Source organism: Suricata suricatta, chromosome 16 (genome assembly GCF_006229205.1).
Source record: "Suricata suricatta isolate VVHF042 chromosome 16, meerkat_22Aug2017_6uvM2_HiC, whole genome shotgun sequence".
Lineage (NCBI taxonomy): Eukaryota > Metazoa > Chordata > Mammalia > Carnivora > Herpestidae > Suricata > Suricata suricatta.
The window spans coordinates 52,866,684-52,882,641 of NC_043715.1; positions in this window are offsets into that span (position 1 = coordinate 52,866,684).

Here is a 15,958-nt window from a genome sequence, read left to right on the forward strand (position 1 = left end):
CTCATGACTCTGAGATCAACAGTTGCATGCCTCTGACTGAGCCAGCCAGGCGCCCCCAAACAATATCCTTTTACATTGACTTTTGTTTTTGAAAATATAAGTGTTTTTCATTAAACTTATTAACTGGTTTAACATGTACGGATGTATCATTGCTATTTTAAATAAATTAATACTTTTGACAACAATTCTCATTGGTTGAGGTTTATAAAGAAGCCACAAACTTATTTAGAAAAAGAATTAGGCAACTCAATACAAAAATTAGACAATGCAATACAAAAAGTGCCTAATGATCTGAACAGACTTCACAGAAAGAAAATCCAAATGACTACAAGTTACATTACAAGGTCCTCAAGCATTACTAAAATATATAGTAATGTCAGCAGTATTATACTGATGTTAATTTCCTGAGTTTTGAAATTTTTTAATTTTATTGCAATAAATTTAACATGAGACCTACCCTCTTAACCATTTTTTTAAAATCTTTACTTATTTTTGAGAAAGAGCAGGCAAGCAGAGAAGGGGCAGAGAAAGAGGGGTACGGAGGATTCAAAACAGGCTCTGCTCTGACAGGGGACAGCCCGATGCAGGGCTTGAACTCAAGAATCATGAGATCATGACCTGAGCCAAAGTCAGAGGCTTCCCCCACTGAGCCACCCAGGCGCTGCCCCTTCTAACACATTTTTAAGTGTGTAATTGTGGTGTTGATCGGAGGTACAGTGCTGTACCATGGATCTCTAGAACACATTCATCTTGCTTACTTGAACTCTATGTCAGTTGATAATTTTCCATTTACTCCTTCCTCCAACCCCTGGCAGCCATCATTCCACTCTTTGATTCTGTGAATTTGACTATTTTTTTAAGTTTTTTTTTTAACGTTTATTTTTGAGAGACAGAGAGAGACCAAGAATGAGCAGGGAAGGGGCAGAGAGACAAGGAGACACAGAACCCGAAACAGGCGCCAGGCTTTGAGCTGTAGGCACAAAGCCTGACACAGAGTTCAAATCCACGAACCGTGTGATCATGACCTGAACTCAAGTCGGACACTTAACCAACTGAGTCACCCAGGTGCCCCAAAATTTAACTATTTTTTAAAAGAGTATTTTTTAAAGTAATCTATACACCCAATGTGGAGCTCAAACCTACCACCCTTAGGTGGTCATGCTTTATCGACTGAGCCCTTGAATTTGACTATTTTGCATACCTCCCATACGTGGAATCATCCAGCATTTATCTTTCTGTGACTGGCTCACTTCAGTTAGCATGATGTCCTCAAGGTTTATCCATGTTGTCGTGTATTGCAGAATTTCCTTTCTTTAAAGCTGAATACTATCCCATCATATGTATATATAATACAGGGTTAAAAAAAATCTATCCACCTGTCAATGGACTTTTTTTTTTTAATGTTTAGAGAGAGAGAGAGAGAGAGAGAGAGAGAGAGAGCGAGCACAAGCAAGAAAGCAAGGAAGGGGCAGAGAGAGAGGGGACAGAGGATCCAAAGCAGATTCTGCACTGTCAGCACAGAGCCCGTTGTGGGGCTGGAACTCCGAACCGTGAGATTATGACCTGAGCCCAAGTCAGACGCTCAACAGACTGAGCCACCCAAGCACCCTTGCCCTCACTCTTCTTTTTAATGTTTTCACTTAGGTTTCTTTTGCCTGTTTTCAAGGTTAGATGTTTCTATACAAGACTTTATGTATCCTTTTGTATCTTTTTATTTTTTGCAACATAGCGTGAGAGTTCGATACCTAGTTGTGTACTTCTCAGCAGGCTTCAGACTTTTCAATTCAGGACTCCTTTATGCTGGGGGGCGTGGGAAGAACTACCGAGAGCCCCCAGAGCCTCAGCTGATGTAGGTTCTATCTGTGAATACTTGCCTTAGGAGGAATTAAAATGGAGAAAATGTCAAAATATTTATGTATTAATTCATTTAAAAATCACATTTTATTTATTTTTTAAATTTTAATGTTTTTTATTTATTTTTGAGAGACAGAGAGAGGCAGAACGAGCAGGGGAGGGGCAGAGAGAGAGGGACACACAGAATCTGAAGCAGGCTCCGGGCACTGAGCTGTCAGCACAGAGCTCGACGCAGGGCACAAATCCACGAACCGTGAGGTCATGACCTGAGCCAGACACTTAACTGACTGAGCCACCCAGGCGCCCCTAAAAATCACATTTTAGAATTACATGTTAACACAAAGAATGTGTATAATGAAAAACATTGTCTTTTAAAACAAAAGTCAATGAAAAGAATGGCATTGTTTTACATTTTTGCAAATGCTTTTTAAAAAAAATGTTTATTTATTTATTTTGAGAGAGCACGAGCAGGGTAGGGGCAAAGAGAGAGAGAGAGAGAGAGAGAGACAGAATCCCAAGGAGGCTCTGTGCTGTCAGTGCAGAGCCAGATGAGGGATTTGAACTCATGCACCGTGAGATCATGACCTGAGTTGAAATCAAGAGTCAGATGCTTAGCGAACGGAGCCACCAAGGCGCCCCTTTTTATGAATGTTTTAATTTTTTAAATGTTTATTTATTTTTGAGAGAGAGACACACACAGCATGAGTGGGGGACGGTCAGAGAGAGAGAGGGAGACACAGAATCCGAAGCAGGCTCCGGGCTCTGAGCTGTCAGCACAGAGCCTGACACGGGGTTTGAACCCACGAACCGTGAGATCATGACCTGAGTCGGATGCTCAACCGACTGAGCCACCCAGGCACCCCTTTTTACGAATGTTTTTGTGTCTGACTTGATGGAACAGACTGTAGGACTTCCCAGCCTCCATAATGGCATAAGCCGATTTCATATACTCAATCTCTTCATATGTATCTGTTGGTTCTGTTTCTCCAGAGCACCCTGACTAATAGACCCATCCTCCAGGTCTACATGTCTCACTGGCTTCCGGTACCATCTTTTCCTTCCTGGTCCCATCAGGTCTGGGGGTGTTAAATGCTCCCCACTGTTGCTGGTGCCCAATCTCCCACCATCCCTTACTGGACCTCTTAATCCTGCCACACGTCTGTAACTAGTGATGTTTAATTAGGCCCTCGACAGTGCCATCAGTTTCACAGTGAGATTCTGATGGATACATGCACACATTGACCACGTTCTTGCTCTGTCCATCTCACACCTTCCCCCGGGGATCTTGTTTTCCTTTTGCAATTTAAGAACCCTCCTCCAGAGAGGGTGTAAGTTTGCCTTTCCATTTGCCATGGCACCAACGGGGCACCGCTTTGATCTGGGTTCCCTCCATTCCCGGAGCCTGCTGAACACTATAGCTCATTTTCATAATCAGAGCAGCTTGGAATGCTTTTCTTACTTCTCTGAGTTCTCTCTTAATAAACCTGAGCTGGGAAATTCCTCACTAGATTGTCCTATCTTTGTGATTTTGCAAGAACTGTTGTTAGCATTTTATCCAGTGCTTTTAGTTGTTTTCAGCAGAAGGGTTGATTGAAATAACTCAGCCTGGGGTGCCTGGGTGGCTCGGTTGAGCGTCTGACTTCAGCTGACAGCTCAGAGCCTGGAGCCTGTTTTGAATTTTCTGTCTCCCTCTCTCTCTAACCCTCCTCCGTTTGTGTTCTGTCTCTCTCTTGAAAATGAATAAACATTAAAAAAATTTTTTTAAATAACCCAGCCAGATGTTATCAAAAGTGAGAAAGCCCTGACCTCTCATATTTTTCCCCTGAGGTTTTTGCATGCACTGGTTATTTTGCATAATTACTCAGGAATTATCTGTTCTTCAATCTTGAATGAGAAACATGACAATAGAGCAAGGGTATTGACTTCCAGGATATCAAAATTGTATTCGTCATCTATTGCTGTGTAACAAATTAACCCAAAACTAAGCAGCTTAAAACAGCACATTTGATTGGGGCACCTGGCTGGCTCAGTTGGTAGAGCATGTGACTTGATCTCAGGGTCATGAGTTCAAGCCCCACTTTGGGCATGGAGCCTAGTTAATTAAAAGGAAGAAAACCCAACACATTTATTATCTCCTAGTTTCTATGAGTCAACGGTCTGAGCATAGCTTATCTCAGTCTTCTGTCCCACAGTTTCTCACTAGGCTAACACCAAGGTGCTAGTCCAAGGCCTGCAGCCTCGTATGAAGGCTCAACTTGGAACGACTCACTTCCAAGCTCATTCATTGGTTTTGTGCAACATTCCTCAAAGGATGTTGTAGTGAGCGCCTCAGTTCCTTGCTAGCTATCAGACAGAGGATTTCCCCGAGTTCTTGCCACCTGGGCCCTTCCAAAACGGGAGGTTACAATATAGCCACTTACTTCATTAATAATGAAAGCCAGGAAGGCAACAGAGACAATTTGCTAGGCAGGCAGAAGTCCCAGGCCTTCGTAACCTGACCTTGGAAACGAAATGACATCCCACCACTTTCACCATATTCTATGAGTTATAAGCAAGTCAGGAGGTGCAGCCCACACTCAGGGGAGCTGAGCTACACAAAGGCATGAATATCAGGAAGTGGAGCTCACTGGGGGCCATTTCAGAAGGCCACTAAACGATGAGAACGGGGTCTGGATTTCCATCGGTAGCTCAGTTTTCAACAGCCACACAGCAATTCCAGCACCTTGGTAGGAACAGAATGATGGCAAACTTTTTAGGACACGTGTCTGTACAGACTGCTCCACTGTCCAAGCACCTTGTTTGGCTACATCTTCAGTAGGCTCATCAGATAAACCAAGCGCTCTTTCTACAAGCAACTCTTGGTTGCCAGGGAGTCTTGATATGGTAGTATTGTTTTTGCAAGTACACTATAAAATCCCTTCTTAGGGCACCTGGCTGGCTTCGTCAGAAGAGCATGAGATTCTTTTTTTTTTTAATTAATGTTTTCTTTTATTTTTCAGAGAGAGAGAGATAGAGACAGAGAGAGCATGAGCAGGGGAGGGACAGAGAGAGAGGGAGACGCAGAATCTGAAGCAGGCTCTGTCTGCACAGAGCCTGATGCAGAGCTTGAACCCATGAACTGTGAGATCACGACCTGAGCCAAAGCTGGCCACTTAATTGACTGAGCCACCCAGGCAGCCCGAACATGAGAGTTTTGATCTCTGGGTTGTGAGTTCAAGCTTCACGTTGGGTATAGAAATTACTAAAAAAAATTAATAACTTAAAAAAATAAAATCTCTTCTTTTGGTCAAGTAGGCCTTTGAATAAGGAAGAGTTGTTTTGCGATTTTGTTAGACTATCCTGTATGAATACAGTTCCAATACCTGTTTTATGTCGTGAGTTTGATTTTGGCTGAAGAAGAACCATACAGTGTAGCCGCCATCTTTTTTCTTATGGCCGGTAATTCTTTTACCTGGTACTGAGCTTCAGCCACTTTTTGACACACAGTTAAAGAGTGTGAGCAAGTCATAATAAGCCTGTAATTTCTAATTTCCTCATAGCTGTCTCTATTTTCGTTCCATTATCAATGACAACACTGATTTTCCACTCTACTTATATTTCATAAGCCATATTCACTATCTTGTTAACTATGTATAAGACCTAGAAATATCTCAACCATCAAGTAGAAATGTATTTAAATTCATTATAAATCAGGGACACCTGGTTGGCTCAGTTAACCACCCAACTCTGGATTTCAGCTCAGGTCGTGATGTCACGGTGCGTGAGATTGAGTCCCACGTCATGCTCTGTGCTGACAGTTCGGAGCCTGCTTGGCATCTCTCTCCCTCTCGCTCTGCCCTTCTCCCACTGCACATATGCACATATGCTCTCTCTCTCAAAATAAATAAATAAACTTTTTAAAAAATCAGATAAAAAGACACCTGATTGTTTCTTCATATCTGAATGTTCCACACACAAGATACAGAAGTAATACACACAGTAAGTCTGTGCACAGCTTAATAAGATCCAGACAATTTTTCAAAACAGGTTTTCTAGAAAGAACTTGTGGGAATAATAGCTTGGGCAAATTTTTAAAATCACTCATCTTTCACTTCTGAAAACAGTTGGTAGTATTTTGCAGTCAATTTGGCAGCTTCAATTTAAGCTTTTGGCCTTAATAGACTCAAAACGTATATATGTACCTTTATCAATATAAATTATCTTTCAAAAGTATTCTTTATTAAAAATACTTTTTAATGTTTATTTTTGAGAGAGAGACAGAGTGCAGGTGGGGGAAGGGGAGAGAGAGGTAGATACAGAATCTGAAACGGGGGCGCCTGCGGGGCTCAGTCGGTTAAGTGTCTGACTTCAGCTCAGGTCATGATCTCACGGTTCATGGGTTCGAGCCCCACGTTTGGCTCTGTGCTGACAGCTGGAGGCTGGAGCCTGGTTCCGATTCTGTGACTCCTTCTCTCTCTGCCCCTCCCCCTCTCATGCTCTGTCTCTCTTAAAAATAAACGTTAAAAAAATAAAAAAATAAAAAGAATCTAAAACAGGCTCCATTGTCTGGGCTGTTAGCACAGAGCCTGATGTGGGGCTCAAACTGGGAATGGCAAGGTCATGACCTCAGCTGAAGTCGGAGGCTTAACCGACTGAGCCACCCAGGCGCCCCTCAAAAGTATTCTTATAAAATATGTTGTTTTGAGGTTTGATTAGTGAGAACAACATGTATTTAGGGCATCTCATTTCTAACACTTTCCTATTTTCCTCATGCTCTTTGGGTCTGGATCAAAGCTGATTTATCATACAAGTTGTACATAATTTTCGAGTGGTTTATTTCCACCTCAAGAAATTTAAGTCAGCAAAGTTTTCAAACTTTTAAAAATTATCTTCACAAATGTGAAGGAATACTTTTTACCATTTACTATTTATCACTTTTTATTTCATTATAATTTTTAATGTTCGTTTATTTATTTTGAGAGAGAGAAAAAGAGAAAGGAAAAGAGAGAATGCTAAGCAGACTCCGTGTTGCCAGCGCAGAGCCCGATGCGGGGCTCGATCCCACAAACAGTGAGGTCATGACATGAGCTGAAATCAAGAGTTGGATGCTTAACTGACTGAGCCACTCAGGAGCCCCCCTTTTTAAACATTTTTAAGTAGGCGTCACACCCAGTTTGGAGCCCAACACAGGGCCTGCCCTCAAAACCCTGAGATCAAGACCTGATCCGAGATCAAGAGTTGGACACTTAATTGACGGAGCCACCCAGGTGCTTTTTAAAATACAATCAAATAACTAAATAATTAAATAACTAAAAATTTTAAATAGTTGTTAAAGATTATTTTTAATAGTATGAAGGGTAGAATACAAAACAATTCTCCAAAGAAGGCTGCCGTAGGAATGATCTCTGAATTTCCATTCGATCTGATCTTTGCTGTTTTGCCCCCATGTTGTTATTTACATCTTTACATGCATTTGTCCCTTCCAAGAGGAGGAAATTGTCTTCCTAACGGTATCTAAATGAAGCACCTTTAATATTCACACCAAGACTTACTCTGTTTCCTCATTTGTATAATTACCTGGAAGTTCTCAAAATTTGTTTTGGGGCATGGAAAAGGCATGGTGGAATGGACACTGCTGAAGGTGTTCAGGTCTGGAAGTCGACAGCCCGTGCCAGAGATTTCCCCCAGAGGAAGGGAGCTGCCTTACCCACTCCCTCGCTCTTGGTCACAGCCCCTCCCTAGGGGCAGCCCACGTCCAATGCCACCGAGTCGATGTGTAATATAAAGACCTGGTCCTCTTATTGCCAAGTAGTACTCCAGTGTATATATATAGACCACATCTTCTTGGCCCATTCATCAGGTGATGGACATTTAGGCTCTCTCCATGATTTGGCTATTGTTGACATTGCTGCTATGAACATTGGGGTACATGTGCCTCTATGCACCAGCACTTCTGTATCCCTTGGGTAAATCCCTAGCAGTGCTATTGCTGGGTCACAGGGGGGTTCTATTGATAGGTTTGAGGAATCTCCACACTGTTTTCCAGAAAGGTGGTACCAGTTTACATTCCCACCAACAGTGTAGGAGGGTGCCTATCTCTCCACACCCTTGCCAGCATCTATAGTCTCCTGATTTGTTCGTTTTAGTCACTCTGACCGGCGTGAGGTGGTATCTCAGTGTGGTTTTGGTTTGTATTTCCCAGCTGCTGAATGAATGGATGGACCTAGAGGGTGGCATGCTAAGTGAAATAAGTCAGGCAGAGGACAGATACCATATGTTTTCACTCTAACATAGGGTGTTAGACCTGAGACTGAGAAACCTAACAGGGGACCATGGGAAGGGGGAAAGAGTTGGGGAGAGGGAATGAGGCAAACCATGAAAGACTTTTGAATGCTGAGAACAAAGTGAGGGCTAAAGAGGGAGGGGTGAAGGGGGAGGGGGTAATGGTCATGGAGGGGGGCACTTGTGGGGAAGAGCACTGGGTGTTATATGGAAAGCAACTTGGTAATAAATTATATATATAAAAAAAGAACAGGAGAATAAAAAAAGACCTGGTCCTCTCACCCCAATTCAAGACACACGCCTGGGGGCACTCAGCTCTAGCTGCCTGTGGGACCGGATGAGGGATCATAGTCCAGCTTCCTCCTCTCCCTGCTCCCCCCCTTTCTGCTGTTGAACGTGACAGCACCTGGGGGTTAATATCCTAAACCCTAATTTCTTTTTCAGAGTCCCTTTCCTGAAAACCCAACCTACAGCCTACAGGCTTTCACAATCATTACTAATTATTTCAGCGTCTTACTCTTATAATTATGTAATTACTCACGGGCACGCACACACACACACACACACACACACTTCAACTGACAGATAAAATTTTGACTTTGAATATACACACAAGGTTTTCACTCCACCATTCACCAGGATACTCAAATTTAAAAGTAGCTATTATGATTTTAGGGGCGCCTGGGTGGCTCAGTTGGTGGAACATCTGACTCTTGATTTCGGCTCAAGTCGCGATCTCAGAGTTTGTGAGTTCGAGCCCTCCATCAGATGCTGGGCTGACAGCCCAGAGGCTGCTTGGGATTCTCTGTCTCCCTAGCTCTCTGCCCGTACCCTGCTCCTGTGACCGTGTACGTGCACAAAAATAAATAAATGAACATTTAAAACAATAATAAAGGCGGCTATTATGATCTTAAATTAGACAGAAACCACCTGGCTTGTTCAAGATCCCCAGTGCTATTAGGCTGGTCACATGTGACGGTAACCCAACTGATCACATACTCGTTTGAATCCACACAAGTTCAAGGATGCCAGGAACAACCTTCAATCTGGCGTTCAGTGTTCAAATGCGTCTGTATTTGTGTATGCGCAGGCACGCGCGCGCCTGTGTGTGTGTGTGTGTGTGTGTGTGTGTGTGTGTGTGTTTCCTTCAGCACCGAGTAAAGTAGGGACAGACAGATCAATGTGATTATGGTTTGCTTTCCTAGAACTTCTGTCACAAACTACCACAAACTGGGCGGCTCGAAACAACAGAAACCCATTCTCTCACGCTGTGGAGGGCAGGCGACGGAGAAGCGTGCGAGCTCCCCCCGAAGGCGCCAGCCTGGCCTCCTCCAGCTTCGGGTGGTGGCCAGCAGCTCCAGGGCGGTCCTTGGGTTGCAGTGTTTCATCAGCCGATCTGCCATCATCTTATGGCCTTCTTCCCTATGGGTCTCCTCTGTGTCTCCCAATCTTTCTCTCCTTATAAAGATACCAGTCAATGGGGTCATCTGGGTGGCTCAGTGGGTTGACCATCCCACTTCTGCTCAGGCCATGATCTCGTGGTTCACACGTTCGAGCCCTTCTTCGGATTCTGTGACAGCTCAGAGCCCAGAGCCTGCTTCAGATTCTGTGTCTCCCTCTCCCTCTCCCCCTCCTCTGCTCCTCTGCTCACACACACACTCTCTCTCTCTCACAAATAAACATTAAAAAAATTAATAGGGCTCCCGGGTTGCTCAGTAGGTTAAGCATCCAGATTCAGCTCAGGTCATGACCTTCTGGTTTGTGAGTTTGAGCCCCGCATGGGGCTCTGTGCTGACAGCTCAGAGCGTGAAGCCTGCTTCAGATTCTGTGTCTCCCTCTCCCTCTGCCCCTCCCCTGCTTGCACTCTGTGTCTTGCTCTCTCTCAAAAATAAATAAATATTAAAAATATTTTTTCAGGGTGCCTGGGTGGTTCAGTCAGTTAAGTGGCTGACTTCGACTCAGGTCATGATCTCACAGTTTGTGAGTTTGAGCCCCGCATCAGGCTCTGTGCTGACAGCTTGGAGCCTGAAGCCTGTTTCAGATTCTGTGTCTCTCTCTCTCTGTTCCACCCCTGCTCATGCTCTGTCTCTCAAAAATAAAGAAACATTAAAAAATTTTTAAAAAAGAAAAATATTTTTTTCATCCTAAAAAAAAAAGATACCAGTCCTTGGATTTAAGGCTCACTCTACTCCAGTATGACCTCATCTTGATTTGATTACATCTATAAAGACTCCCAAATCGGGTCACTTTCACAGGTACTGGGGATTAGGAATTCAACACAGAGGGTGGGGAGGGGGGGCGGTGCATAATTCAACCCACGACAGGTACCATATGTGATTCAGGGGGAGGAGGTACCTTGGGAGGGGACAAGAAGGGAGGACTCAAGAAAAGACAAGCAAGGGGTGCCTGAGCAGCTCAGCTGGTTACGTATCTGACTTGGGCTCAGGTCACGATCTCCTGGTTTGTGAATTCAAGCCCCGAATCTGCAGAGCCTGCTTTGGATCCTCTGCCTCCCTCTCTCTCTGCCACTCCCTCTCTCTCTCTGCCCCTCCTCTCTCTCTGCCCCACTCCTGCTTGTGCTCACTCACTCTCTCTTTCTCATAAATAAACATTTAAAAAAATAATAAAGACCTAAAAAAAAAGAAAAGGCAAGCCAAGGAAAAAGAGAGAGGAGGGGGAGGAGGAAGAATGTAGTAAAAATATTCCCATAAGTATAAATTGTCCTGTTTCTAGAAAATGCTGTGCATGTGTATGTAGAAATCAGAATAAAGAGCTCACTTTCTATTTTTTTGTGGGAATAATAACAACAGATAATCCTTGTACGTAGCTTACAATGTGCCAGACCCTGTTTTAAGCACTTTACATATACTAACTCCTGTGATCCTCATTATCTCCACCCTGTGATGTAGGTACTATTAATTATCATACCCATTTCACTGATGACAAAATTGAGGCATAAAGAGACACAGAGAGAAAAGTGGCTGAGCCAGGATTCGAGCCCAGGCGGCCTGGCTTCAGAATTTGTGCTCTTAAACATTTTGCTAAATACAATATGATTCTGTTTTTGGAAAACAAAAACACACTTTGCCATATACAATATAATTCTGTTCTTGAAAACAAAAACACTACCTGTGTATACAAATGCTTGTATATTTTAGAAGACTAAATAGATAATAAATAAATAATAAAATGAGGTGTCAAGATAAGAAAATAAAGAGGTGCCTGGCTGGCTCAGTCAGTGGAGCATGCAACTTTTTATCTCAGAGTTATGAGTTCGAGCCCCACGTTGGATGTAGGGATTACTTAAAAATAAAATCCTCTAATTTTTTTTTAAAGATTAGAAAGTAAAATCTTGGATTCTAATCAGTTCTGTTTCAGGGTGGGGAGGGGACACAAATGAATGAATGTTCTGATTGGCCTGTGTTGGATCAAATGCCCAGATGACATGTTTTGCTAGAACATTCTTAGTAGAATCACATGGAGTGGATTTCTCACACGAAAGAGGCTCTGTTACGAGGAAGGGGAAGCAGATGGCAGCTGAGGGGCTTGGAAAAAACTACCCATCTACTCCAGTCTTGTTGAGCCCCAGAACCACCCCCGCCCCGCCCTCTGCAGAAATGCAACGAACAAAGAATCTGGGGGTCCTTCACTGTCGGATGAATGGAAGGCATGGTCCTATGGGGAAGAAACAGGCTGTGGAGAAACTCTCCCCCAAAATCACACCCAGTTTTCCTACACACACACACACACACACACAGAAAAGGTGCCCTTTGAGGGGCATGTGCCCATCTGGGATAATTTAATGGTGCAGTGGGAGCGTGTATCCCATTTGGATCATCTGATATTTGGGTTGCTCTGCCAGTCTGAGGATTATCGCACCTGTGGGGATTAAGTGGTGCTATAGGATTATCTTGAGTTTGGAGTTGAACCCCTACATGGAAGAATTTTCTGGCGGTACTGTAGGATTATCTCGGGTTTGGGTTTGATCCCTCATATGGAAGGATTCTGTGCTACTGTGATGTTCTTCATGACCTGGTGCCTTCTTTACTATAGTAGTAATCAGTGAGTTCTTGACTCAGACCTGGCTAACAGTTCCTGTTCCGGGAAGCGGGCATGGGTATGTGATGGGTGTGATGTTCTATTTTTCCACCGGCACACTGTCCCAGGAGACAATAAGAATGGCAAAACTTGTATCTCCGGAGTTGTTGGGAATGGTGGTCCCTGTATCTTAGGGGTACAGGAATTGTGGATGTTGGGTATCAGGAACTGAAAAGAATGACAGTATCTGTGTGCCAAAGTCTGGTGAGAATGGTGGCCTTGGTGTCTCTAGGATTGATGGGAAAGGTAGATCCAGAGTCTCACGGGCTGATGGGAAGGGTGGGTCCAGAGTGTAGGGGGCTAGTGAAAACGGTAGGTCCTGAGTCCCAGGGGCTGATGGGAAGGGTGAGTCCAGAGTCTCAGAGGCTGGTGGGAATGGTAGTTCTTGAGTCCCAGGGGCTGATGGGAAGGGTGGATCCAGAGTCTCAGGGGCTTATGGGAACAGTGGGTCCAGAGTCCCAGGGGCTGATGGAAATGGTAGGTCCTGAGTCTCAAACGCTGATGGGAAAGGCAGGTCCTGAGTCTCGGGGTCCTATGGGAATGGTGTCCAGGGTCTCAGGGGCTGATGGGAACAGTAGGTCCTGAGTCCCAAGGGCTGATGAGAAGGGTGGGTCCAGAGTCTCATGGGGTGATGGGAAGGGTGAGTCATGAGTCTCAGGGATTCATGGGAATGGGAGGTCCTGAGTCTCAGCGGTTGGTGGGTATTTCATCAGCTGAGTGTTAGGTACCAAGGGAGTCACAAACTCTGTATAACAGAGAATGATGGAAACCATCGTGCCTCTGACTCACTAACCAATGGGAATGTAGCCCTTGCATTTTAGGAACTAACAGTAATTATGTCCTTTAATCCCAGAGGCTTAAGCAAGTCCCAACCCAACCCATAAGGCCATTTGTTATTCATCTATCATTTATTAGCAAACCTTTTCCTGGGCCCCTGCTCTGAGCCACACCCTATGCTGGGTGATAGGGAGGGCACAGATGACTCAGACCTAGATCGTGCCCTCAGTGACTTCCCGGAGCCAGACCCAGACACCGAGAATCACAACATGACAGGATCAGAGCCAGGCAAAGGAGACAGCAGGGTGGTGCAGTTACTGTCCTGTCCTGACAGTAGGGCATCTGGGGCAAATGTAGAGTGACAGCAATTCTGGGTACCAAATCAAGGTACAGGGCGTGACAAAGTGTCCTCTTCATCCTATGTGAATTCGTCTGCATGACAGGAGCCAAATACTAATCCCAGGTAAGCTTTGTATTTTTTTGTAGAGGCAGCTCACCTCCAAAGGAAAGGCATGGAGCGTGGAGTCAGAGAGGCCTGGGTTCAAGTCCTGAAGGTGCCACTCACTTTGGAGTCTGGCTAACTCACTGTTCAGAACCTCAGGTCCCTCATCCTTACACAGAGATAAAACAATTCCAATAGTGAGACTGCTGTGAGGGGCGCCTGGGTGGCCCCATTGGCTGAGTGTCCAACTCTTGCTTTCAGCTTAAGCCATGATGAGATCAAGGCCCACGTCGCACGTTGGGCTCTGACAGCCCGGAGCCTACTTGGGATTTTCTCTCTCCCTCTCTCTGCTCCTCCCCTCCCCCATGATCTCTCTCAAAACCAACTTTAAAAAAAATTTTAAGATTGCTGTGATGATTGGATCATCTAAGGTATCACAAATACCCACCCCAGGACCCATCCCAAACTAGACATTCAACAAAGGGTATGTGTTGTCATTACTATTATTCCTATCATAAGTAATTGAAAACAAAATTTAAAAGACTTTGAAGTCAGCATCAAATATCTGAGTTCAGAGACTTAAGAGCATTGGAAGAAATCAGTAAATAATAATAATAATAAAGAAATAGGGCACCTGGGTGGCTCAGTCTGTTAGGCGTCCAACACTTGATTTTGGTTTGGGTCATGATCTCAGGGTTCCTGAGTTTGGCACCTAGTTTGGCTCTGCGCTAATAGTGGGAAGCCTGCTTGGGATTCTGTCTCTCTCTCTCTCTCTCTCTCTCTCTCTACGCCTCCCCAGTTCCTGCCACACTCTCTCTCTCAAAATAAATATATAAACACTTTTAAAGGAAGCAATTTGCATATGCATAAGCATTGGTGTCAGTATGTAAGAAAAAAACCAATCTCCCAGTTGACTGAAGAAGTATGGATAACAATTTATGCAATGGAATACTATGTAGCCCCTAAAACGGAGGAGGTGGCTCAAGCAGGGATATAGGGTCTTCGAGACATAGTGCTAAAAAAGCAAAGTGTAGGACAATGTGATACCAGCTGGGGACAAAAAAAGAAAGGGGTGGCATAATATATGTATACAGTTATATAGAATTCGGCTGAAAAGACACACAAGATATTGGTACGCATAAGCTGTCTCCAGCAGGCACTGGGTGTCTGGGGGACAGGGTCGAAGGGAAATGTGTTTTTCACTGTTGGAGCCCTAGAGTCATGTACCCACTGCTGCCTGAACGTGTTCTGTAAATGTCCCCTGACCCAAACGTCCACAAAGTTCCAAGCTGCGCATGGCACCTATCCTCTCCTGTCCCCTCTTCTACTGGTTCCCAGTTGGGAACAACTTGTGTCCCCTAAGTTCCTGGGCCAGACTCCTGGTGGCTATATCTTTTCCACCTCTTCCGTCCCTATCACCCCCACGGTCGGTCAGCGCCCAGTGCCTTCTGCCTCCACACATTCTCTGCCCCACCCTCTCCTTTCGGTCCGCAGGATCCCAGCCCCGGCTCCGGCATGCTCCCCCTCCACCCATCCCCCACAGGGCCCCAGAGGGGTCTCTCTGACGCCCAGATCTGACCACAACCCTTCACAACTCCCGGTCACCCCTAGGAGAAAGTTCCCAGCGCGGCCTTCAAAATGCTCTCGAGCCTGGCCCCGCCCACCGCCTCAGCCGCATCTTCGGAGCTCCCCGGCTCCTGTCCTCTAAGGCTCCAGGCGGACTTGACTGCTTTGCGGTCCTCCCGGAATCGCCCCCGGCTCCCCGTCTTCGAGCCTCCGCCTGGAACGCCCTTGCTGCGGCCAGACCCCCCGCCCCCCCCCCTCGGCCATCCAGATCTAACTTCTCCCGGTTCTCGGAGGTCCCTTCGGCTGTCTCCAGCCGAAAGGGTTCCTTCCGCCCCTGGGCTCGCACGGCCACTAGCCTCTGGCTCTGTCATACCCCGATCGCCCCGGATTGGAACTGTCTGCGTCTGGACTGTCTCCTCCATCAGACTGTGAGCTCCGTCTGCAAGGACAGCTATGGGTCTGATTCACCTTTGGGGCCCCAGTGCGGGGGGCGGGGGGTGGCGAAGCGGAGGGAGGGGAAGGAGACTGGGAGGGCAGGAAGGGGGGGAGAGCGAGGAGGGGAGCAGACCCCGCTGGGGCGGGGGGAGGAAGAGAGACACGGAGACGGAGAGACCGGGAGGAGAATGCACCGCGCAGGAGGCGGCGACCGCGGCGGGCAGGCGAGGGCGCAGAGGTGGAGGGCGCGGGAGAAAGCGGAGAGGGGAGAGCCGGGCCGGCCGCGGGAGGCGGAGGGAGGGAGAAGTGGAGCGCGGCGCCCCGCCGCCCCGGCCCCTTTTGTCCCTTCCCTCCGCCCTGCGTCACGCTCCCGGCCGGCCTCCCCGCGCGCTCCCTCCCCCGCCCGCGCCTCCTCCCCGGGGCTGGATGGAATTTTTTCCCCTGGACCGGGGCCAGCTCCGGGGCCGGGGGAGGCAGGCCGGGCCCGGCCGGCGGCGGGGAGGGGCCGGGGCGGGGGCGCCCGGG